The following is a 27,902-nucleotide window of genomic DNA, read 5'->3' on the forward strand; positions in this document are numbered from 1 at the left end:
TTTTGAAGGTCTTTGGAGTATCTTCCAAATATGAATTTATTTCAGAAAAATCTTTTTTTTTTTCTTCCAAGAAGGTTTAAGTTTTGAAAATAATTGTTGCAGTAAAACATTTAGTCATATTTATGGTTATCGGAGTTTTGTGTACATTCATTGATGAGTCGAACATAGTTGCTTTTTCAATGACGTTGGATGTTGACGCTGCTGTGTTTATTTTTGTGATTATCTTGCTCCAATTTCTGACAATTAAAAGGTTGTTGGTATGATGAAGATTCGAATGACGTTGACGCCATTGTGATAGCATTTAAAATTTATTTTTCCATCTCTCTTTTATATCCAATGGTCTTCGATTTATACTTCGGCCACTGTAGTCGACTTCCATTCTACGAGTCTTTTCATTACTGTTATATCTGCACCCAAAAAATTAATAATTCAGTGGATTACGTAGATGAAGATTCTTCTCGATGACTCCAGTCGACTTCCAGTCTCTGAGTATTTTCATTGCTGTTATATTAGCACCCGAAAAAATAATAATTCAGAGGATGTCGTAGATAAAGATACTTTTTGATGACATACATTCCAATCTTATAGATCATATATTTTATCATATTTTAGTTTATTGTTTCAAGCTTCGTACCTTTGTTAGCGCAAAGGGCGGCTGGGGTACGTCGGAATGAGTGGCCTGTATATTGTTTCACATCGGGTAGATTAAGAAATATTGCAATTTTTTTTCGAATTGTTGACAGTTTATTTTTTCCAATTACCTGGTCTAAGCATATTCTTTCTCGACAACATTAGAAAAAGCGATTGGATGTTATTTTATGAAAACGCAAATCTTGATAAGTGCAAATTTTTTCCAAAAGTTCACCTTCAATTGTGGAATTTCTCTCCGTCTTATTCTTTGTATTTTTCAGTTTGACGAGTCCATTACTTCTTCATTGCTGGCATGTTTTGTGGATTCTTCGATACCAAATCGCCCAGCTACATCTCTCGGCACAGCCTTGTTTTTACTGTACCTGAAACATGAATAATAAAAATACCAATTGAACATGGTTATATCGAAGTGATTGTAACAATTTCTGTTCAACTAAAACAAAAAAAAACACAATTCGCATCTGCCGATAACACATTTTTCGGCGAACACAATTTCTCGAATAAATTGCAGATTTGTTTGATTGTTCTACTTTACCTCTTCATCATCGTATACGCTGACAACATCTGTATAAGATTCGGCTTGTGGTCTATCTATTCCCACACGAGAATTGAATATGTGCAAAATTTCGTCATCACTACTACTGTTTGTAGTCTCCATAGTTTTGAAGAAGGACATTAAAACATTCAAATTCCGCGCCATTTTCCAATATTCAGATATTCAAAACTCACAGTCAGTTGATGATAAACCTTGACTCAATAATCAGACTGGACCTGCAAAAATATTTCTACTGTGTAATAATATGTATTATCAGTTTTTCTTGAGTATATCATTCAATTTAATACAAGCACACGGTAATAAAAATTCTAACCATTGCCTGATTCTGTTTGTGTTACCAATATTTGAGTATTTTCAGGCACAACGATACTCCCTAATGTGGAAGGTAGATTAAGGTCTGTTAGCAGTAGAATGGGGAATGATTCCGAGGATTCGTCATGTTGGTTATTGTTCTATTTGTGAAAAAGCACAGTGTATTTTTCCTATTTATAGGGTTCTATGCGTAGCGGAAAACATTAACGTCGAGGTTCAACAATCCCACTTAGGAAAGACAAAGATTCTAAGTGGATCCAGGATTTGTTTTTGAGTGCTGCTTGACCACTCGTAGCCTCAGACTTCTTCAATTCTTTAAAATATCTGTCTCGAAGACTCATCCATCTTGTTTTCAAAAATAGCTCGGGACAAATTATGAGGTGTTGATGAAAATTTATTCATTGTTAAAACTCTAATAAAGATTATCTGTATACGTATATGAACTTATTGAACGTATATTCACCATCCATTTGTAATGCGTAGGCATCCTCAGCCCAAATTTCCTTCTTGTGGAGATTGTCGTGGTACAATTCATTTTTTATATTCCACAATACTTTGCGGAGTTTCGCCGCATTTATGACTTTTTCATCAACGGGAACTTCTCTTTTTGAGTTTCTACCAGGTCATTCGAGATCGAGCATTTTTCACTGATTGTAAATCTGCTACAAGTGTTGAAATTACCATTGTTGTTATACGCCGTTGGCGGGAACCAGCACCGCCAGTACTCGTGTCATCCCGCTTCACGGCTCAAGGAGCTACGAAACTGATCGAACACTCGGTTTGGGCCTGGACGCTGGTGCATCACGAAATACTTGACAAAGCGGAATTCACATAAAAATACGAAGTTGAAAAAAAATTGGGACAGGCGGCAACTCAGCTAGCGTAGATGTGGTACTGAACGGTTGAGGGGCTGGATTTTACAATACAATAAGTTCCTTCACTGGGCTGTGATCCTTATTATACAACTAACAATGTAAAACGTTCGGTATTATATGAAACCTCAATCAGTCAGGTTATTACAATACAAAAAACGATAATTACAATATCGGTTGTTAGGTCGAAATCGGCGGTCTAATCGGAGGATCCCTAGTTCCACGGATCTTTCTGCGCTACGGCTTCTCACCGGCCGACTTCCCAAGATATATTTCCTCAAGCGTTCCTTCAGGTAACGGTCATGAAATTAGGCAGTCAGCTGTAGCTGACGCTAATACCCTGAATGCTGTACCAGTATGGACCAGTCAAAAATGTGTCACTGCGGACAAGCGAAAATATTTCACTTGGACAGGCGTAAAGATCGGAAGGCAATTGCCCCGATAGACAATACGAAGGCGACAATTCTTACGCTGCGTAAGGCGCGTGCCGAACTCACTTCACCCGTTTTTAGCACTAATTCCATCTCATAATCACAAGTATAAATAATTGCGGTAAAGTTCCGGGAGGTAGTACTTTTCTCAAGGAAACTTCTTGTTCTTTAGGGATCCTTTTTCAGATTTTATATATTTGTAATAGTTTTTGAGATATTAGCAAATAACCAACCCTTTTTTTTTGCACTGAATCGTCAATAACTTTTGCAATTCGGCTGTCCGCCACTTCAAATTTTTTGGAAGTTTCTCTATCTATTTCGAATTTTGAATTGGAAAAACTGGAATTCACCAAAATAGTTCATATTGGCCAGACTCATATTCGGAAATGAGATTCTTGTTTTCGTAGTTATAAACTTTCAAGTTGAGAGGTCTGACAGTTAAATTCAAACGCCGACAGCAGTCGTCGCTGTTGGAGTCCGACGCCATCTTCCGCGGTCACGTTGAAAATTATAACGAAGTCTGGCGATCAATATCCGTGTGTGCAATTGCCTGTATTTCGAGTTTTTAGAATCGTTGGGGCATCTAATTGTGATTCTGGTACTACTTTGTGTAGCGATTGTGCAGCTTTACTGTGTGTGTCTTTATCCAAAAGTAAGTTTATACGTATCGTTTTTTTACTAGTTACTTATGTAGCGAGTTTTTTCATTTTCTTGAACTACGGGTCTTCCGAATATTACATCTGTAAAAGAGGGTCGTTTAAGAGCTGACCGAAGGATATTTGCGAGTTCAAGGACATCCACGTGAAGAATACTTTATTGCCTTTTCAGAGTGGAAGGTTTTCTCGAGTTTCAGAGAATTGAATTGTTCCTTGTTCTGGTTCGAAATCAACATATGGTTTTTGTAAAGGGTCGCTTGGGCTTGACTAGAAGTAATTCCGGCTTCTAAGTCAGTTATGGATACGTCCCTTTTATGGTCGCTGTTGTTTGCATGCGTTCCTTTTATGGTCGCTGTCTCTGGTATCGTCAGGGGTAGATTTTTGTGAATTTTCATTGATCTCAAAATATAGGTGGTCCTTACGGTGTTTCAGGAAGAACTTTTGTTTTTTTTTTTTTTTGGAAACAGGCTCAAAAGTTTTGTTTGGACTCAAAAAGATGCCAGTTGAAATTTCAGCTCTTAATATTAATATTTACGTATCTCTCATCACACTTTTTTATTTTTCATAACATTAACTCAGGAAAAATGATATTTCTTACGCTTCTGAATTTTATAACTCGCTAACAAGTCAATATACAGAGTTGACGAAGACATATTTTTGTAGAGAATTGAACGTTCTACAAAAAAAGTTTCTCATGATTTTTCATTAGATTCGCTGGTTTAGAGGTTCGTTTCATATAAATGGAACTTTGACTTCGAATTTGAACAAAAGTTTTTTCTAAAATACCCTAGTTGGGGTATCTTGGTCCATGTTATGAGGTTTTGAGTCATTATAGCTATCGTCGTCTGATTCATGATGCTCAAGAAAGCTTGGGTAGTCACCGTCGTCGTTGGTCGAGTCGTCGAAATTTTCAGAAGCTTTGTTTTCATTTGAATCAGTACAGTGATCCGGTTCACAAATTCGATCTTGATTATGCAGCGTAGGGTGTGGAGTTACATAAGGCTCTAAATCAGCTTAGCTGAGTGTCGTTGTTGACAAGGCGTCTGAATTATCGCTTTTACTCGGTGGAACGTGACCGCTAAGGTTTCTAGCTTGGTTTGTTACGGGTATACTGGTTGATATGTCAGTACCGTTTATTTTATAGTCGTATATCCAGATGTCAAGTGGCTCTCGAAATATAATTATTATTTCTTTCTTTATCAACATTCGGCCCGTTCAGTTTCTCAAGACCTTCATCTTTATTTTTTAAACAAAGGCGCAGAAATCATTTATTGAATTTACTGTACTGTAATATCAGTTCATTGAATAATTTGTCGCATAATTCTATTAATGTCTCAGTAGTTATTTAGCAGTGGGGTCCACGCTATTTTTGCCTATTGAAAATCGATAAAAATTCAGATATTTGGGATTTTTTTTAAATTGTTTATCTTAATGGCAGATCAATGGAAAAAATACTACAATCTGAAGAATTGGATATTTGAACGAGTTATTTCAATTTTTGAATCCCAAAAAACATATTTCTGGTCAAAATTTTTATTCAAAAGAGTGTAGGTATTTTTTATCTCTAAGTACATGAAAAATGAATCAATTTAAAAAAAAAAACTCAGAAATTAAAAATTTCCCAATTTTCGAATGCGGTCCACGCTATTTTTAGGCATAAAAAATCGAAAGAGTAACATTCCTAGATTTTTTCTCCAAATTGTCCATCTTCATGGCAAATTGATTACACAAATACTTGAATTTTGAAAATTGAACATTTGACTTGACCTGGGAGCGACCAAGGGTTAAATAGGTGGTCTCGCACGTAAGTGCGCCGAGCTATACTTATGACACCTATAGGTCTTTGCTACCTGACCACCACCTAATTGTTAATTTCACTCTTCCATTACTAATAAGGCACTCAGAAATGACCCTATATGCCGGATATATTTTTTAGAGAAAATTTTCATTAGATTTGGCATAATTACCGAACTTGAAGATGATTATTTTTTCATACTTTAAAATTACAAAAAATGATTGGAATATTAAGTCTTTGTTGACGCTTTCTTTACATCAATCCGCCGTGAAAGAATTATTTGAAAAAAAAATAAACTTGGAAAATGTTCAATTTTCGATTTTTCATGGCCAAAAATAGCGTGAACTCCACTTGTGAATATTTACAGAGGCTTCGTCTTATCATTTTTTCCATTGAAACAGTACTTCATTCTTTGATAAATTCAAGAGTGATTTATCTTTTTTCGAATAATCAGAAATAAATCTTTTGCAGTAGCCGTCCCAGCCAAGGAATTCTTTAATGTCTGGTCCATACGCGCACTTTGTGATCAATCCATTCACAGATTTCTTAAATTTACTCAATTTTAAAATGCGTGTGTACACCAGGTTTAATACCTTGAGCGTTCTTTGGTCTTCGAAATTCTTCCACTATCGGTAGTTTCTTGGAATTAGTCTTGTCAACAAGTGCCTTTCTGGTCAACTTCTCAAGCAGTCTCGGAAAAATATGAACAAGGTGTCATTCGATTCGGAACGGCACGTAGATGATTTTCATAAAAAATCGAGTTCCGCTCGCAAGAATTTTAAAAGTTATAAACAATTAAGTGTAAAGTAAGGGGCTTCGCTCTTTGCAAATATCTTGAAAACTGAATCAATTTTCATTAACAATTAACGTAATAAAAAAATTGATAACTGAAATTAATGAATCGAATGAATGAATTTTACCATATCAAGAAAATATTTTTGTCTAAATATTTTAATTTATTCGTTTTTTTATGATCGAAAACTTCATGAAAATGATGATCTTGAATTTTCATGTCCAATTGTTTGAAAAATTGTTATGAACAAATGTATTGTTGATAAGATGACAAAATTTTTGGTGGAAACCAAATCAGTGATGTAAATGATGATTAAAAAAAAAAAATCGTTCCTTAGAAAAACTTTTTCTTGCTTCAAAACGGATTTGTTGATCAGTATTCATTTTTTTTTACCACTTAGAATCAATATTAAGGAACTTTTCTTCTTTAAAAAACAACGCACAGTAGCATATGTCAAGTTTATTTGAATGATAAAATTATATACGTTTGTCCCGGTGGAATCAAATTGTTCGTCAAATAAACAATGAAAGATTGAATGAACCAAAAAATTTTCCTCGAATATTGAAGACCAAGGTAAATCATGATTTCAGTGGGAAACGGTTCCCTATTATCGAGTAGTAAAAAAAATGGTCATTGACAGATATGTTGTCAAGCAATAAAATTTTTTTTCCAAGGAACGATTTTTTCAGAAAACCATTTGCATCAAACATTCAGTTCTAAAAAAAAATTCCAATCATCTCATTTACAAAGCATTTGCTTATAAAAATTTTTCAAAATTATTTGCATGTTGTTTTTGATAGTAGAAAACGGATTAATCAAAATATCCGGAAAATTTTTTTTTTTACAGATGGTCAATTTGGGTCTCAAATTTTCTATTTACGTAAATTGTTCATAGAAAAATTGAAAATTGAAATCTCTACACATTTTAACGGGGATTTATTCTGAAGCTCCTCAAAAATAACCCCGATTGAAGAAAAAAATCGCAGGTGTATTGTTCAACAATTATTGCACTTGCAATGTTCATGTCCAGGCGTTGAAAAATTGTTAATCATATAATAGAAAACTAATTGAAAAATCGCGATTTGAATTTTTGGCCAGTGGATTATTGTTTGCTTATCTATTCGGTCAGTGCCTTGTAGGATTCTGTATACTATGTAATAAGATTAGTAAAAAAGAGAAAGAAAATCGGGAAGAAAGAGAAGAACGATGAGGTTAGAAGCAATTAAGAAGAATGGAAGGAGTCAGTCGGCACCTAACCTTGCTAGCAAAGTGGTGACTAGGGAGGCAGTGGTGTCATATGGGGCTAAATCAAGTGTACGTGGTCAGCATCATACATAGTAATATACGTAGACAAGACAGTGCAGCAATTGCATTAGGCTAGATCGATGTGCAAGCAAACGACACAGACCCACCGATTGTGAGACGAGACAAGAACAAGCACACCTCACGAGTGCTTGCCGTTTAAAAAACGAAATTCATCACGGACGCCGTATCGTTACGCAATTTGAATTAAACTGAAATACCTGAACAACGATATAACGACTACTACTCCTGCCGCCGACACCTTTATATCTTCTCACCGAAAGGACGCTCATCTACACCATCATTTAACAGAACAGACCTAATCCGAATATACGTGCACCTAATCAAACACCCACAAAATAGACCTCTTTCTCTTAGTAATTAAGTATGAAATGATTTTTTATTTTTATTTCCTAAATGTTATGTTTCGCAAGTTATTATATTGCTTTTTTTTCTATTGATATTTCCTTGTTAGCAATCTTGTTCATCTTTCATTTGTAAAAGAGAGAATAAATAACTTAATGAAGGAAAAAGAAAGTAGGAAAGATGTAATAAATAGATTCGCTTAATTTCTAACACATGAAATCGGACAAACACAGAACATTCACGCAGAATCGAATTAGGTATAATTTAAAATAAATTTATCGTCAAAAATTTAGCATGTCCATGAAATTTAAAAGTGGCAGTTATTTTACCATCGTATCTTCGTCACAAAATATATCTCTCAGTTCGAATCAGATTCTTTAAAATATATATATATAGACAAAGAAAATTTTAGTCCAAGTCAAAAAGAAAATATAACAAACATTACAGATGTATAAATAAATAAAGTGTATGAATAAAATCAATTTTCTATGACACAGACATTGAAAATAAATCGGACGTGATGAGAATAAATTATAGAAATTGATATACAGACGAATAAATAATATATAGAATTATAACAAACGTCGATGTTCGTGAAATGAGAAAGAGAAGGAATGTGCGCGACTTATCTTTTGTCTCTTATCGGTAATTTTTGATGTACCGGTTTGTCCTGAGTTCCAGTAATTGACTTGTCCTGAATATTTTTGCGGGTATCGGTCGACTCTATTGCCCCAAGATTTCAATTCCTCGGTCCCAGTACATCAAATGGTTCAAGTGCGTCCCGCTCTCACGATGTCCATGTTGGCCATGTTTGGCTCATGTGTCGATGAGCTGGTAATCCGTTTTTATGTCTTAATTCGTTTGTTTATTTTCTCTCTCTCTTCTCTTTTTCTCTCTTTTTCTCTCTTTATATATACCTATATATCGTTACAAGAAGAATATTTTAGTTTTAAGTTCATATACGTATATTGACCAGGGAACGAACGCAACAAAACCATAACTCTTACAGCCTGAATTCTTGTATTCCCTAATATTCATATTTAGTAACTTCGAAAATTTTATATTGTTGAAGTGTTCAGTGTGAGCACGACGTGCAGAAACCAGAATACCCGTTCTCGGCCGTATTTCCACCCCTGTGAGGAATTGAAAATAATTGTCACGATTCCGTCCAATCGGACTTGTCTTGGGAAATTCCCGTCTCTTTTCGAACCCTTTCTGAAATTCTAAAACTATCGATTAGTTTTTGCGATATTTAAAAAAATGCCCCTTACTTTATCCTCAATTGTTTATTACTTGATTGCTTTCGAGAATCATCATAATGCTGTTCCGAATCGAAAGACACTCGTTCATATTCTTCCGAGACTGCTGAAAAAGGTTAACTAAACAGGCACTTGTTGTCTAGACCATCTGGTTTGGATGCATCTTCACTGATTATCTAACGTAAATGCTGAAGGATAAATGTAAAGCTAATCTCCAATGTAAGTGTATTATAAGTGTATGTCGAGGATTGCTAATCCTGAACGGGTAATCTGATGGTCAGTTGACTGCTGAACGACGTGATATTCATACTTGTCCATGTTGGCAAATAGAATAACATAAATCTTGAGAACATCACCTAGACAAGCTAATTATTCAACAAAAGAAAAAACACGCCATAATACATGACTTGTTTTCTATAACTTTTTACTGCCCCGTTATAATTTTGCTTCTCTGAATCTTTTCATTATGTAATGATTTTTATAACATTTCCTTATTACGGCAACAACGATTCAATATAAATAAACGAGAATACAAAACATTCACACATCCCTCTCACATATGTACATAAATAACGTAAAATCGTTGCAAGTAAATATTACGCACTGTATATATATATATATGAATGAATTAAGAGTCGGTGTATAATTGTATAAATAAAATAGTTATAGTAAAATTGTCCTCTGGGGAGATTCACTGGACTTGAATGGTAGGAACAATTTTCCCTAATCGTTTCCTTGGTGAAATTCCACTTATCTTTATACTGATTTCTTCTTTGCAGGTGAGCCCAAAGTTAGCCGTGAAATGAGGAAAAACCACGTCCTCAGCAGGTACGATCGAGATATTTTGGAATTTCCATTTATTTGATTTGTCGGTTCTTTATTTGCAGGTACATCAAGTGATTTATGATGGAGGCCGTGGTGTCGATGCTCGTGCTCAGTACAGGCGGTGTGTCGAGTTCTCTTTTTAAAATTGTCGTAAGTCCTTGTTCAATTCACGAAATATTATCTGATTAATTACAGCTGATCGTCACTGATGATGGTTTTTAGATTTTTTTCTTTTATTTCAGCTGCTGTTTAATGAATGGCACTGGATTCACTGCCTCGTGTTGTATATTTCAGTAAAACTAGCAAACGAACGCACTTACGTCCTGACTTATCAATTGTTTTCCCCAGAGTCCCTTACACCTTCCGCCGCGGGGACATCCTCATACTCAAATTTTGAACATCGTTACTACCTCCCGACTCCCTGTCGTTAGGCGCGTATATTCGAACCTCACAACGTCTGTGAGGGTTTCCATTGAACTCTTTTCAGATAATCAGTTTATTATCATATATTGTATCCTTTTTAAATTGTCCATCCTCTAATTACTAATTGCTCTCATTTTATAATCGCAAATGTGTCGTCGTTACTAAATTTTATTTTCTTAATTCTAATCACATACACGTGCATATGTATAAACAGTCTTTCATCCAATATTATCTGTTATCCATCGTCTATTGTTTCCAGAATTGTCTACGTAATTAGAAATGTTGATTCTGTAAAAGTCGTCATTGGTCACATGCTTATAAAATTCAATTATTGATTAGTAGGCTGCTTGTACTTTCTTGGATGGTATCGGTTATAAATTTCTGTTTGTTTCTTTTTATTACCATTGCCACCAAGCCGATATGAATTGTTGCAGTATACTTCATCGATTACGAACGGGCGTAATAAATGTCGAACAATTTCTTTATGACCTTTTTCATCGCATTTGATTGGTGAGGTATACGAGCTAATACTACATTTGAAATAATCTTTGACACGCCTTTTTGTCGTTTCTGTTTTTGTGAAAAAGTCTTAGATAGCGTTTTTCGTGCTCTTTCAATCTTATAATCATGATTCAACTTCGTTCTCGGGAAATCTAATTAGTTTTACAATTTTATCTTCATGACTATGACCAAATTGTGGTTCATAAAGGCTGAACTCCGTTGATCTGTGGATAGTTGCATTTAAAATCTGCTTATCATATTTTATAAAGTTTGCCCATTTGATCTGCTTATCCGAACCAGTGCACGAAAAAAACGCCCCGATTCTAGCATTGTCCGTTCCGTAGGATTCCATTGAGGATCGTACGGATGCATAAATTACATTCAGCCCTAGATTTTCTAATGTCACTTTCCATTTGGCGGATGCAAATTGCGTTCCATTATCCGATAAAATCCGTTCGGGCTCTCCCACGGTGAAAAAAACTACAGCGCAAAGTCAAAAAAAAATAAGCCATATCACATTTTTTTTTTTTAATAAAAAAAAACAAATAGAATGGAAAGTCGGCACAAAATGAGAATAGCGGGGTTAAATACTGTCTCAATTGAATTCTTTCTTGAGACAAAAAACTTGAGAATCGAAGGGGTCAAAGTTCGAAAAAATGATGGTTTTATTGAAAAAACTGAAATTTTCATATATGGTGACTTCCGAAAAAATTTTTGTATTTTTTTCTGAAACCTATGTTACGTCTAACGCCTCCTCCTCTTCTTCTTCTTCACTTTCTCCTTCTCTTACAATCAAACTATACCACGATCAACCCGACCCTCTACATCCTCTTCTCCTATTTCTCCACCGCATCACTCTGCAGACTGTTGCTAGCTGCAACGGCATGCAAACTCAGCTAAAAACCCCACCTAATTTCGAGCCTTCCTTCTTCTCGCTATTCCTTCAAAACTTAGACTCTCCACTAACATCCGGCTGAGCAAAAATATCTCCAAAGTCTCTCCACTACCATCCGGCTGAGCAACATCAATCCTCTTCATCAAATAGGGCTTCTTACGTATTAATAAATAAGTAATCACGAGAACACCAATCGTCGAACCTTTATCATATCAAAACTTCCAGCAAGGGGCGAACCCTTTATAATTGTTGACGCGCCCAAAGTCGCACGTTACACCTACATTCAAAAACAGAAATTTAATAATCAAAAAGAGCCGAAAGTTCAATTTGTGGAAAAGTTATCGCAATTTAAGAAAAAAGGAGCGGTTTTTTCTCCAAAATTCGTAACTTTTTTTGGGTTGGGTAAGAAAATCTGAAAAAATTCAGAAAAATGTATTTGGTAGGATAGAAAATGTTCAAAAAGTTTCAAACGTGGATCTAGACAAAGGACCAAAGTAATCGACCATGATTAAATCGTCCGGTTTCAACGATTCTCCCCCTCAATACTCACCTTCCATTGCGTATGTTATGTTTATTATCCTTTGGCATAGATCACACGCCAGAACATTTTGTTTAATCTGAGTAATCTGAGTGTTCATGTGTTTCCAATAATAATAGTGACCTAAATATTTCATTGTTTAGTAATACCCTACATGCTCTAATTTACAATGTACCCTATTTGTTATTTTTTGTATCATTGTTTTTGTTATAACAATACGCCAATTCTCATCGCCACGCAATTCCTTGTGAAACAGTATCTTCTCAAATATCTTATACCTCGCCTCGTCTCTACCTTGTGTTGTCTCAATTATTTCATGGATATCGGGGTCTTGCTGTTGTAATTCTTCTAAGTTTTCGAATTGTTCACGTATCTCGCTGTCTAAGGTATTAATCTCCAACGGATTTTTTTTTTGTGAATTGATCTGTGGTTTTGTTTAATTTTGCAATTATGTATTTTCGTTTACTCGTTCATCACTAAGTTTGGATTGCGACTGAAGAAGTCAGCAACAACGTTCTGTGTTTCCTTTGGAAAACTGAATGTCAAATTCGTACTGCTGTATGAGTTAGCCCCACTGTACGATTCTGCCGTTACGAAATGGCGTTTTAGAGGGGAAAGTCATACTGTAATGATCGGTTAATAATCCGAATGTTTTTCCGTAGACATAGATTCGAAATTGTTCAAGCGCATAAACAATTACCACGAGTTCTCTTTCCATTGTTGTGTAATTCCTCTCACACCACAATAAACAACGGCTCACGACTAAAATCAAATTTTTATTTCATTGATCATCCTCTTGATATAATTGATCCCTTTGTCACTAGCGTCCGTCTGTATTGTGAATAGTTTGTTCGAAATCACATGGTATAATGTTGTTGTCTCTAAAAAGTTTTCTTTCAGGTTTTTAAATGCGATTGTGTATTTTTCTGTTTAATACCATTTTCCTTCGCTAGATAATAGGTCTCTGAATGCATCAATAGCATTTGAGTATCTGTAATTAAACTGGCGATAATAATTACAGACACCAATGAACCGCTGTAACTGTTTTTTGTTCGTTGGCTGTTTAAATTCCCAAATCGTTTGGACTCTTTTCGGGTGGGCACGGATACCTTTTGTACACAGCGCAAATCCTAGAAATAAAACGAATTCCCGAAAAAACAGCGACTTCTTCAGTTTCATTGTAAAATTGTGGCTTTGTGGGGTCCCAAATACTATATCTAATGCTTGAAATGGTCTTCGATTGACTTTGATGTGAAAAGCAGGTCATCTATATAATCGGTCAAAAGGGATATAAACTCCGGTCTCAAAACTCCTCTTGAAGCTCTTGATAAAGCGTATTAGTAGAATAGTACAGCTTTTCCGCGTCAAAACATACCCCCCTTTCCCCTCCCCCCTCCCTTGGGTCACTGGCGCCAAAACATACCCCCCTCTCTCCCTTCACCGGGTCATTGACCTTCGGGAGGGTACCTGGTCAGGTATGCTTGTCTCGGCCTTTGCCCCTGCCGGGGCCCAAGGTCATTGACTGTCGGGAGGGTAGCAGGGGTCAGGTGTATCAAGTCGGGGTCTCTCATTATCGGCAAGATCATTAACCTGTAGAAGGAAGGTTGTGAGGTTCGAATATACGCGCCTAACGACAAGGAGTCGGGAGGTGGTAACGACGTTCAAAATTTGAGTATGAGGATGTCCCCGCGGCGGAAGGTGTAAGGGACTCTGGGGAAGACAATTGATAAGTCAGGACGTAAGTGCGTTCGTTTGCTAGTTTTACTGAAATATACAACACGAGGCAGTGAATCCAGTGCCATTCATTAAACAGCAGCTGATAAAAGAAAAAAATCTAAAAACCATCATCAGTGACGATCAGCTGTAATTAATCAGATAATATTTCGTGAATTGAACAAGGACTTACGACAATTTTAAAAAGAGAACTCGACACACCGCCTGTACTGAGCACGAGCATCGACACCACGGCCTCCATCATAAATCACTTGATGTACCTGCAAATAAAGAACCGACAAATCAAATAAATGGAAATTCCAAAATATCTCGATCGTACCTGCTGAGGACGTGGTTTTTCCTCATTTCACGGCTAACTTTGGGTTCACCTGCAAAGAAGAAATCAGTATAAAGATAAGTGGAATTTCACCAAGGAAACGATTAGGGAAAATTGTTCCTACCATTCAAGTCCAGTGAATCTCCCCAGAGGACAATTTTACTATAACTATTTTATTTATACAATTATACACCGACTCTTAATTCATTCATATATATATATATACAGTGCGTAATACTTACTTGCAACGATTTTACGTTATTCATGTACATATGTGAGAGGGATGTGTGAATGTTTTGTATTCTCGTTTATTTATATTGAATCGTTGTTGCCGTAATGAAAAAATTTTATAAAGATCATCACAACGTATCCCATTAAAAGGGGGGTAATGTAGACTTGGGTATATTATAGAGTTGTATTAAAAAGAAAGAGAAAGATCAGAAAAAGAGGAGGATTAGAAAAAAAGAGAAAGAGAATTGGGAAGAAAGAAAAGAACGATAAGGTGCAAAGAAATCAGGAAGAATGGAAGAAGTCAGTCGGCGCCCAACCTGGCTAGCGAAGAAGTGACCAGGGAGGCAGTACTAAAGACAGAACTTTTATTTTTATGAACGCAACCAGCGCTATACACAGAGAATACACAAGACCGTGGGCATTGCATTGGGCTAGAAGGATGTGCGAGTAAACTTCCGACCATCAAAGCATTGGACAAACACATAACATTACACTGGATACCACATTACAACTGCCTGTTTAATTGATTTTAGAGAAGTTCTTGAGAGGTTCTAGTTTTAAGTTATATAATCTCCTGGTTCTAATTTTAAGTTCAAATCATTCGATATCATTGTGAACGAAAGTAATGAAATCCATAACTCTTACAATAATTATCAGTGTGACGATGAAATTGACAGGAAAAAAAAAGTTCAAGTTTTCAAAACCTAGGGATTGTCTCGTATCGCCTATCCAGAAACCTATCACCATCCCAAAGAATGTTTCAAAAATTTCGAGCGTGGCAAAGTTTCGGCAAATCATAATCTTCGAATGACCGTCACTTCTGAACTGATCGTCAAACCATCTTCGGTTCGCCGCAACATTTTTTTCCGTTTTTAAAATACTTCTGTGATTTTTCTGAAATCACTCAAGAGCGGTCTACATGTAGAAACACGGGTATTCAATGTTTCTTCGAGTGAAAAATGGTTTCAGAATGAGTAAGATATTCTGAAAAAAAAAAACTATTAAAAAGGTTTCTTCAATGTCAATAAATTTTGTTTTTCATTCTTTGACGATGAGACCGATAGTTTTTGAAATATTGTTGCAAACGGAAAAGTGAGAATTTCAAATTATTGTAAAAATATAATAATTGTTCGGGAGGCATCATTTTGATAAATAATAATTATAACAGCGGTTATGATTTAATGATGCAGAAAACGGCAATTTATTGCAATATATTTGAAAGCGACAATATTGAGTCAACTCTAAACATTCACGCCTCATTCACACATGTACATATATAACGTAAAATCGTTGCAGGTAAGTATAACACAAGTTATATATATATATATATATAAATAATCTAAAAATCGGTGTATAATTGTATAAATAAAATAGTTATAGTAAAATTGTTTTCTGGGTAGATTCACTGGACTAACATGGTAGGATCAATTTTAGTTAATCGTTTCTTTGGTAAAATTTTACTTATCTTATCAATGATTTTTTCTTTGCAGGTGAGACCAAAGTTAGCCGTGAAATGAGAAAAAACCACGTCTTCGGCAGGTACGATTGCGATATCTTGGAATTTCCATTTATTCGATTGGCTTATTCTTTAGTTGCAGGTACGTCAAGTGATCTATGATGGAGGCTGTGGCGTCGATGCTCGTTCTCAGTACAAGCGATGTGGTGAGTTTTCTTTTTAAAAATTGTTGTGAGTCCGTGTTTAATTTATAAAATATTACGTGATTAATTACAGCTGATCGTCACTGATGGTTATTTTCATATTGTTTTTTTATATTTCAGCTGCCGTTTAATGGATAACACTGAATTTACTGCCTCGTTGTATATTTCAATGAAATGGAGAACGAGCGCACTTACGTCCTTACTGATCAATGTCTTCCCCAGAGTGTCTTTATTTGTCCTTATCCGGTCAAGGATTACCTTGAACCGCCAGAGTCATATCTGAATCTATAGCTCACAGTTGACCAACGTGACAACGCGCGTCTTATTTAAATACATTTCATACTTTTGTTACATTATGTATTCTTAAAATTAAAAGCAGAATCGAGAAAGTACGAGATGCACGTGAGTTTTTTCTGGTCGTATAACACATAAAAAAATAACGAGTTGGATTAAAAAGGTCAAAGTTCACGGGACTGTCGGTTTTGCGTGGAATACCTCATATTGAATGTCAGCAGGTTTATTGTTAGTGTCAAAAAACTGTGCATGTCTGTAGTATGGCTGAAGAGTTTATATTCTCTTTATAAATAATCGAACGGAAAATGTGCACATCATAAGAATGACTTATCTCGTGAGAAAACTCTCAGTTCGCAGAAAAACATCAAATTTGAAGTAATACGCTCTGCACTATGAGAAAAATTGATTATTTCTCTTGGATTGGATTTTCAAAGTCTACTATTGCGTATGACCAAAAATGAATATTCTCATTGAAAAACTGAGAATTTTTTCAATGAAGAGCTATATTTTTTTAATGTTCATAGAAATAAACTTCATTTGGTGAAATGCTCCGTATCTTGATTATTCCCGCTACTTAGAATGAGGATGATATACAAAGAGTGCAGAAAAAAAGGATTATATCCATTTAACTGCAGACCTGCATTCAACCCCAGGTATTTCAACACCTTAATACTAATTGTTAAAGATTGACTTGATTGATTTACAATTAGACAGTATTTCCCTTTGTGTCGATTTGGTTGCACTTCACCTTTCATACCTACACATAAGGAACTTTGGTATACAGAGATATGTACCATGCTAGTCCTGTGGACCATCTGAGGAAAATAGTCCCTCACATTGAACGTGCAGCTCTGGATGCACCAAGAGAGTGACGAAGAGCAGTGTATATACCATCCGGTACTGCCAGAATAACTTCTCGGTGAGCACAACGGACGACTTTTTCGTTGCTGCCATTTCCCCCTATTGTCTCGTACCAACCTCGTAGATGCCCTGATGTCAGTAAACAGAGCAAGCAGCCTTCCGTCATCACGACTTCTCGGTCAGGCGCCGAATCACCCCGATACCACCCACCTTCCAGACATCGTGTTGGTTTCGAGGTTGTCCCAGAAAGGCCCCGGGCAACCCATTTACCCGGAGTAGCGGAATTTCAGAAGAGGGGTTCGAGTGACCCTCGTACGACGTCACTGGTGTATCCCAGCAGATATCCCGGGTGAAGATCGTTGTGATACAGCCAGAACCCTCCGGTTAGCGAGGTCACGCGTGGGCCCAGGGTCGAAGTGTTACTCCGAAGCGGCAGTGATTCCGTGAGTGACATCCGGCGAGAGTAAGGAGAAGTACTTGGCGTACGGAAGTTGTATCATTCACCCTGCGCAGTTAGCGCAGCGAGCGTTTCAGGAGGCCAATCAGCACTTTTCTGGCATCCCACCATAAATCCATATTCATAAAGAAGATCCAAGGATCTTCCTCTTCTACGCCTGACCGTTGCTTCGACCAGACATCGATCTCTGATTACCGTTCCCTTCCTTTTTTTTCCTTATTTTCCTCGGTATTTCTTTGATTTAACTTCTTTTCTTCTGAGTGGTGCTTCTTTGCTCGTTTTTGAACCGCTATAAATCGCTTTATTTCAAATCTTTCTGTGCTTCTCTAAGGTAAGCCTCACTTTCTCATGTAAAACTACAAATTAACTCTGCCATGCAAAATATCGTATTAGAACTGGCTATATCAGTATGTGTTGCCACGCAGTTGTTGTCCCAGAAAGCCCTACCGTCGTGCACTTTTGTTATTTGCGTATTGAGTTGATTTTGCATATGACCAGGTTGCCTTGATTTTGAGTAACCAATAATTCGTGACCAGTTGACGACTTTCGTTCATCTGCTCTGTAGAGCCTTATTCTGAGCTAATTGCTTGAGTAATAATTTGACATTCGGTATAATAGCTATATGGTATTTTGAACATTGAGATCTTGTGCGTTTAATATTTGATGTTTTGCATGGTTGATATATGATACTAAGCGACACATGATTTCGGTATCTGTCACGTTTCCGAAAGTATTGCGGGGGTAGAAGCAGCCGTGAAGAATTCATATAATTTCAGAGTACTAAAATTTGTATTGGGAATTTGCATTTATAGGATAATTAGTTTTTGATCTTTACGTAAAATTATAGTAGGCGTCACACGTTAAGTGCGCAGTAAAACTCCGCATGAGGTGTTGACCTCGCTGTGATTGTAATTGACCTCTCTTGTATTATCTGATTCTTTCTATTATATTCGCTATTTTTCACTATTATATTTTCTTCCCTCTGTATGTACTATACTTTCTTGTCCCCTTTTTCTACCGTATCGTACCTTTTCGTTTGAGTCGTACATCTGGCGAAATTGATCATGACCCCCCTGGTGGCCATGCGCTTTGGGCTGACTCAGAGAACGCTCGGAGCAGTTTCGGTAGTCGGGGACAAGCTGCCTTGGAGGTCCAACGGTTTTTTTGTTTGAGTTTGTCTACTGGAGATCTTTCCTATTTTTGGATTCAAATAGTACACGGTAAAGAGCGTTGTAAGGTAACGTCGTGAATCGTTTTTTTTTTTTTTTTTCAGTGAAGCAGACAGCGCGCTATAATACATGTCTGTAATTCGAAAGGATCGAAGAAAGCGTCTGTATAAACCCTGTCTAAATCGTGAAGCCTACCATTGGTGTTTTTTCTTTTTCCATGGAAATTATTCTTGTAATTTCCCAACCCAATTATTGTTAAGTACCTCCCAAAATAGAAATAAGTTGCATATTTTCTATTAAAGCACTATTGATGAGCTGTTCGTTTATAAAATATATTATATCATTACATTTGTATATATAGAATAACAATAAGCAATAGAAGCATAGCCACAAAAGTTGTTACATGTTGTCTGCGCATCAATCTGTTCTTTATACTATTTCACTAATTACCTTTCTTGAAACTATTAACGATGCGCAGATTCTCCGTAGCTGACCTTTATTTCTCTCAAATACCTGACCCCCGCACCATAGTTCTTCTTCTTACGTCAAACATTTATTGTATAGACGTTTATATCTAAATTCATCGTCTCATAGTTTTCGTTCTTCGATTCATTCATCTTGTAACCTCTCAACTAAAAGCAACTAAATCTATATCAAATAAAAAGTGAATATTCATAGATATAATCATTTAAAATCATTATCCTGGTTACTTCCAACAGTAATGTAAGCATAAAGACGAATAAGAACCCGATTTTAACGATAAGTTTGGAATAGTTCCGCCCACCGAAACCTCTTCAAAAACCATTCGTAACACAGATGTTATTTACATCCTTTGATCGAACTTACGAAAGCATCGGTATCATAGCCTAGCAAAAGACAATACCTTTCACTTCCGTCTGATTCAACAGGACTGTTACCAGGGATTTGGGACTAATGTATAGATGGACTAATGCGAGTGACATCGTTGTTGACGTACATAAATTATTTATTCAATTCCAGAAAGGAACCAACATCATGATGTCAAACAAATATAAATAAAACAATACATATTTTGTCTATAACACTACTTCACCACATCGCGATTTCCATTGACGCTATTGCTTAATAAGAGAATGTCAAAAAAGTACGTCTAAAGGCCTCAAGTATCATCTCGGAGGTAGATATCCATAGTTGACGATGTATGAATAAGCAGATCTACAGTTTAGTATATCCATTTGCTAAAATATGGCAATGCCTGATTTTTCTTCTATTTTTACTTCCACTTCTGATAACCTGATAAACCTCATCTGATCCCTTTGCGATGGTATACTCATCCGCAAAAACGGCAGCTAGAGGATGCGCTATGCAAAAGCTACCAATGCAATTACAAAAGTTCAATTGAATAAGACCAAAATTCTGACGTTGACCTTCACAGAACATCTCTGGGTAAGAGTAATGCTTATCTATGAAAGTCGATGTGAGATCGTACCTTCTATGATTTTGTACCAAATGTAAGAAAGCGAACATACACCTTGTTGCCTCTTCATATTTATCAGCAATCGTCTTCATCACGATTTCACGAAAATCATTCATTTGACGTAAAGCTTTTTCAATTGCCCTAGTTCGCAACGCAATATCCGATACTTCGAAATGCACTATGAACTTGTCATCCATCAATAGAATATTCGCTTGTTCATTGGAGAATTCAACGGCTAACGTTGTAGCGTATTCGCAGAGCCACTGGGCATCTTTTTTCTGTTTTCTTAATTTTTGAACCTCTTCCTCCAATTTCGGCGCCATTCTTTTGCGGGCCTTCAGCCATCTGTCATACTTTTGTCTCGGTAGTGTTGTATTCAAATTAATAGATTTGATCAACTGAGCTGCCAACAGTTTATCAGTCGAGCTCCTAACTTGTGACGTAAACTCCTGAAATCTTGCAGCTTCACTGGAAACTTCTCGTAGAGCTCGTGCATTCTTCCACTCGCAATCTTGACTACCCATGTAAGTACGAAGAATTCTGTCCTCGTCGGTTATTAGATAACTCTCGGCCTGTTCGTAAAGAACTCTTTCGAGGTCAGTTAATGAGTCAGGGTTTCTATTTTGAAATAAAAGTTCGACGAGTTCGATAAAACTGATGAACTCACGGAATGGAAGTGCTTTTTGGGAAGCGCGATCCAATATTTTTTCGAACTTCGATTGATTATCAATCTCGTAAACAACGTGATGATAGAATAATTCATTCAAACAGTCTATATCGGCTTGATTCATAAGAGGGACGATATCGGGCACGAGATCTCGGAAGCATTGTTCAAGCCTTCTTGCCGGTGAAAAATCTTTCATCAGCCACTCTTCTTCCAATGTGTTGTACCTCGGATACGAAGAGTCTTCAACCTCCCACCGAAGTTTGTTGATGATCCCAACATCTGATGTTGGTATTTTTTTCAAGTCTGACAACCATTTTTTCTTCAATATTCGATCAAATCTTTTCAAACATTTTATCTCTGAATTATACTTGTCTCCGATTGTCACATGATCCGCGAAATTTGATGCTTTTGAATCTATTAAAAAGTGCTCTGCTGCTAACACGACGCACACAAGTAATTCACTTAGAACAGTCAAGAGAACTGGCAAAAGCATTGATTTCATAGTTGAATTGCGTTGCGCTGATCCGGACACTCTAACAGTCACGCGGATTATATGCCTATGTCGAATCGTTTCTCCAATCCCATACATCAGCCTAGGAAAGTTATACTACCATACACGAGCGCATACAAGCGACCGAGAACCGGAATAGTTGACGCTTGGACGAAGGCTATCTCCGGACGATATTTTTCCTCGTAAAACCAGTTTAGCGTTGTGAACTGTGATCGAATGACCTTTCGGTAGAATTCACCAGGTTTGTTGAATAAGTTATTGATGTCCTTCGTTCTTTACCTTTTAGGTGAATGGTGACGGAATTGGTGTTGAAATTAGCGATTCGAATATTTGTTCGTTTTGGTTGAGTTCTGTTCACATATTTCTCAAATAGTGTTGTACCAATGTGTAACTGACTTGCTTAGAAGCAACTATTTTTTAGTTATGATGAACCAGTTCTCAGTTTTTCTTGGTAGTTGTTCATAAATGGTTGTATTTACTAAAATATTATTCAACCCGGTGCGTGTATACTAAATTTTCGAGTGCACGGTGTGTATACTGGGTATTCAATGGGGTTCACGAAGTTTTTTAGGCTTCCGAAAAATCTAAAAAAATTCCGGGTTACTTATCAAAGTGTCTACTACATGGCCCAGCAGCTATCAAACTCACAAATCCGAAGCCGTTGTTAATAAAAGTTAAACAATCGTCTAATTGGTGAAAAAAAGAGAATTTTGTTAACAAACAACTCTACAATAAACAAGTATAAAGAAAAACGGTTCTAGGCTTTTGTAGTTTAGACTATAACCTTTCAAAAAAATATGGTGTTTTTAGCGTGGATTTCAAAAAGTTGAATCATGTATGCGACTGATAGTGGGGAATATTTTATGGATTCATGCACGTCCCAAAATAAACGAAAAGGTAACTTCACGGGACAAAATTACTTCTTATTATTTGGAATACGAATGAAATTACATATAATTGTTGATTATTTAGAAAAAGTACATTATTTTGCGGAATTATTTTTACGACGGCCCTCGCAAACTGGCGTTTCGCACAAGATGCAACCGTATAGTGTTTTTTGTGATACTTCCAGCTACGAAAAAAGTTTGTTAATCGAAAGCAAAGTTCGTGAAAATTAGCCGCAACAGCATCAAATACATGCAACATTTACTTGAGTATAAAAAAACTGGAAAACCATAAAAAATAAATATAACACCATCCACTTACCTCCGAAAATATTAACGCGCTGTGTATACTGACCCTTTTAGGGACCGGAAGCGAGTTGCTCTCACTGGCGTCTGTAGGTAAACTGCCAGACCCGGCGGTCCTTTGGGCTTTTAGTCCCCCTACTACCTGGAGTTTTTAGGGGGGGTAGCCGAAGCCTACCCTCTACCCATAAGAGAGATTTTCAAGTTTTAAATTCTAACTGTTTCTTCAAAGACCCAGTATACATATGCCGGGTTTATATTTTATTACTCCTTATTTCTGTGGGTTTATTTTTACATTGATCGGCTCCAACAAGTCATGGGTCGAGATGTTTAAATCTGTGTTGATCTCTGAGGCGAATTATTAGTCAGCGCAGGTTATTTGGTTATTGTTTGGAATTGGAGTTCACCCTATTTTTGGTCATGAAGAATCGAGGAATCGATGTTGCTAATCATTTAGAAAAATTTAAAATACAATTATAATGTACAAGCCATCGTTAATTCAGCTCCATCACAATGCGCATGCACTAACGCACACACATATCGAGTGTATGTTTACACACTTCACCTACAATTGTGTAGGACATCTGATCATCTCTCTATCATTTGATTCTGAGGCTTACGGAGTCAGTACAAAATTGGGTATGTATGTGTGTATACTCACCCGTCTAATTGCTAAAGTACGAGATAATGAATTGATTCCGTTATTCTCTAAATGCACTCTCAATACTTCAATAATATCGCTTATCCAGCTTCCTCAACAACAATTACATTTTTTGATTTTTTTTTCATTCAATTTGTTTATGTCCACAGCGGATTCATGGGGGGAGAAGATCGGATTATATGGCCACGCGCTGCTTTGCATAGTACATACTTAGGATTTTATTGTCAGTGTAGTTGTGTACTCTCTTCCGCTGGCTCGTCCCTCCACCACCACTACTCAATTCCGTCTCGAGCGCGCTTTCAAGTGTTTGGAGCCACTTTTGGGGCCATTTTTGAGACATTTCGCACCTTCACGAAATCTGAGATAGACGGATTGACGATCCTAATCTCTACTTTTCGGAGCCGTTTGCAGAATTTCAATGTCATTTTCCCTATAGTTATGCATCCAACAAGATGAGCCCTCTTATTATTTACAACGCAATTGTGCAAAACGTATGTATCGGACAAAAACCATCTTACGCATGGGAGAGAAGTGGGACATTTACTCTCGGGTATAAAATAGAAAAACGGTTCATTTTCTAGTGCGATTTCTCGTTACCCAACATATAGGTTCTCATCTACGCACTTTACTTCAAAAGATAGTACAAGTCGTTGTCTGAATAATTCAAGTAGAAAAATCGCATCTTTTTTTACTTTATTGACTGGTCTATCACCTTGATCACTTCAAAGTCTTCTCTACAATTGCATTCAATTGCGTGATACGAGAAACAAACCTAAAAAATATCGCCGAGGTGGTCTCACTGGCCCAAGGTTCGATGGAACACAGCACTATAGGCACAAGATAATGTGGCACACGGATCAATGATGCACAGAAATGTGGCACACAAAATCAAATCGCGCACATCGGATTTGGCGGGCTTTTTAGTGAAGTTCTTTGCATCTGAGAAGCTTCATCGGGATTTCACTACTTTTTGAATGTTATCCACAGGAAAACTTATGGACACTCGGGGGGGGGGGGCCCTTTTTTATTCATCCAGCTGTTCGTCCATTTCGTACGGTAGAACGAGGGACGGCGGAGCGAGGGATCTCGGCCTGGCAGGATGACCGATTCACCCCGAAGGACCACTCGAAGGAGAAACTCCTGGTGTGCTCGCTCTACCCAAACAAGAAACTTCCGAAGATCCCTGGTTGTGGCTGGGAAACCGCTCAGGGATTCGCTTCGGCAAGAACACCTGATCTACTCCAGTCGCCAGCTTTGTCGGCATATAAGGCTGCACGGCCGACGTGCAGATCCTCCCGATAAATGACCGGGAAGAAGTGGCTTCCGACAACCTATTGGATGCTGTGGTGGCGGCGTACAGGGTAATGCGGTTTTAGCAGCACTACCTCCCACCCCACAACTCCCCAGCCTGGCGCTGGACTTGAACCGAAAAACTCCTGACACTGGAGGCAACTCTCGAGGTCGATGTGCCTTACTAAAGGAGAAGGCAACAGGGAGTGAGGCAAGCAGGTGAGCCCAGCCCTAATACCAGGCCTTCTCGTGGTTGAGGGGGACTACTGTGGAGGTTCTAGCCTTTAGTCCGGACTCTCAAGAGAAAAGACGACAATCCCGTGATACCTGATAGGCGACCTAATTGCGGAAGAGGCACCACCAATCTGCATGAGCAAGGCCGGACGAGGAAGAATAAGAGGCTCCGCTCGTTCTATTCTGTGCTGCACAGTTACCGTAGTTACATAAATATCTCCCGTCAACCGTTTGTTTTTGGCATCTTCTCCCGACAAATAGTCCAGTCTATTGTATTTTTGCGTAACTTCCGTAAGGCGGTCTTGTTACCCGGTTGTGAAGTGTTGTGTAGGAGTACTGGGCTGGAGAAACCCAGGTAAGGTCCAAACTTTACTTGTAGCGATCCCGGAGGTACCACGCCATTTTGAAATCGTAGTGTTAGTTGTAGGTCTTTGAGGCCCCGCGCGCAGTGGATCTAAATCCCAAATCGCTTGCCAAAAATGGAAGGTATTATTATATCTATGGTATTATCCAATCACTGTCAGATTCATTACTCGGGGGTTTTTGAGGTCGCTAAAAACGAATCTGAAGTCAAATTCCTAAAAAACAAAATACCGGGGGGTTTTGAATAAAAATAATTTATTTTTACGTACATGTGTAGAATAAAGTAGATTGGGAAAGTATGGAAATGTAAATATGAATTTGAATACAAATACTTATTTATTAAGAAATTACATTTTTTAGACAATTCGACCTCCAAGATTTTGTACACATCATTTGCATTATCATTCAAATGATTAGCGAATAAATTAAACAACTCCTTTCTGCTATCACGGAAGCCTGGAAAATAAATTCAAAAGTTAGACAATAATAGAAAATTTCTAAGAATCAGTGATGATTTGTTAATGAAAATGATAGTCGAATCCGGTACAATAATAATTATATTTATGAGAAACAAATCACTTGAATTCGCACCCTACTGTGGTGCACTTCGCTCATTGTCAGTATAGTATACATGCCGCGCCAGCACGCGTCGTGCCTGAATTCCCGCATCCATTTATTAAAAAATTCACCATTACCAGAGGGGCAACTTGGTGCACCTAATTTTTTGTTGAGGTATTACTCAAGAGTGTATACAATAACGTGGCACTTAACCAGTATGAGAATTATTTAAAATTATTAACTTTTACTCAATGTGAACATAACTTATTTCCGCATCGAGCGCGACAATTTACGGTAGATGTTCACAATTTTTGTCGCTCGCCGTTTGATTAATGTAAAAAATCGCAATGATATAATAAGTGTACTTACATCCAGGAACAGACTCCATTTTGTAGAATTAAAATATCTCAATTCTACTTGAAGATATATCACTTTGAACACAACGATATTTTTCTAGCATAGCGCACGACCGACTATGACTGCTCGAGCGCTTCGTTACGAATGAGATTCCAATAGCTAAATGCAACACCTGCGACCCACCGACCCTCGAAGATGTAAAGAATTATCTTTTTTCCTTTATATTTGCTACGATCTATCTCACCGTAATATATTAATTAGTACACAGAAACAGATCACATGGACATATATAAGTACATAAATGTTCCGGACGGATCACCATAAAAATAAAACGGACACGGATGAATGAATATTTAATGATAACAAACAATAAATAAAGTACCGCACTTGCATTATGTTTTAATTATAGAAGCAACGAGAGCGGTGCCATTACAATAAAGTCTGAATTTCTTGGGTCCTCTTGATGAACAGTGCTTGATTAAAAGTTGACACGCTCACAAATGAATAATTCCAGTTGCATGAATAAAGACAAACGATCACGAGCATATATAAAATGGTACAGCTACAATGGCAATAAAAAGAACAATATATAGATACGAGTATCGGTGACTACGCTATAGATTTGGTGCTTTCTCCTAAATTATTAGAATAATCACTCATCGTTTACAAATTAGTGTGGCCACTTATCTTAGTTTATGCAGGCGGTATGGTGCGTCTAGTCAGTCCAACGAATTCGGGAGGAGAGAGAGATTTTTCGGGATACTTCGAGTCGACAATTATCGGTATTACCCGACAATTGACGACTCTTCACACCTTATCCCCGCTCTTACATAACGGGTACCTACAAAAGGTTCCCTGAAAAACCCCTCTACCTGACCCCACAGGTAAAATTCTTCTAATATAAACTTCATTTTTCGGTTTTTGGTCAGGAATTCGGGATTTGGAACCACTGAGCGGCGGTCGTTCCCAGGTCGCTCCTTCGGTTGTTCTTGGTTGGGTATTCAGCATACCTAGCTCGGTTATTGTAGGGCGTTAGTGACTTCGTCGTCGATCAACAGGCCTTTTTGTGGAAATTGAATGATTTGAACTTGGTCTCCCGTAATGGGATTTGGCGTAGTGCAGTGTTGAGCACGAGGCACTAGGTCCCCAGCCTTTTCCGATCTGACTCCCGTTGCCGTAGTACTGTAGGTTAAAAATGGTGACCCTTAGGAGTACTCCCGGGATTGTGAATTTAGCTATGCAATATAGTAAAGGTTTTAGGGTTGTAATCACTGCTGTGTATGTTGGATCAAGAACTGGCCCTTCATGTATGGTGTTACGCTCATGCCCGATGTAACCGTCGGTGATTTTCTCCCGCTTGTGCTTTGCCGGTGTTGATATCTTTTCGGCCGATCGCCTACCTTTAAGCTTTACGAAGTTAAAGAATGAGTTAGTAATTTTTGTAGAATATAGAACCCCCGGGGTGAACTGAATAGGTCGTGTGGAATAACGTGCATTGTGTAAACAGAGGATGGCCGTGAGGGCGCGATCCGCGGGCTTAGTTCTCCCATCCTCCAGTTACTCCTGCTTCTCCCGTTTTTCCCGTTTTTCCCGTTACTGATTTCAAGGTTTTCGAGCAGAAATTCCAAGACAACGCAATATTGGGCCAACGCTTCAAGCCGCTTGAGAAAGCGCAGCCCGCGATTGCTGTATAATTTTGACCCGTAAAATTGATATTCTAGT

The 27,902-nt window shown here is 37.5% G+C and overlaps 1 long non-coding RNA gene across 6 annotated transcripts; it reads right to left on the reverse strand.

Moving 5' to 3' along the window:
* On the reverse strand, nt 1-27,760 carry LOC125502103. 6 transcript variants are annotated; one of them, XR_007279954.1, is made up of 6 exons: nt 22,737-27,760; nt 14,229-14,277; nt 9,028-14,169; nt 1,983-8,957; nt 1,187-1,422; nt 1-1,013 (listed from the first exon to the last, which is right to left on the reverse strand). It is a non-coding gene; the product is annotated as an uncharacterized LOC125502103 (long non-coding RNA). The 6 variants fall into 6 exon arrangements; XR_007279953.1 differs by having other exon boundaries at nt 1,983-8,651; nt 8,742-14,169; XR_007279952.1 differs by having other exon boundaries at nt 1,983-14,169.
* Nucleotides 27,761-27,902: the final 142 nt, after the last annotated feature.

The sequence above is a fragment of the Athalia rosae genome, chromosome 8 (assembly GCF_917208135.1).
Source record: "Athalia rosae chromosome 8, iyAthRosa1.1, whole genome shotgun sequence".
Lineage (NCBI taxonomy): Eukaryota > Metazoa > Arthropoda > Insecta > Hymenoptera > Athaliidae > Athalia > Athalia rosae.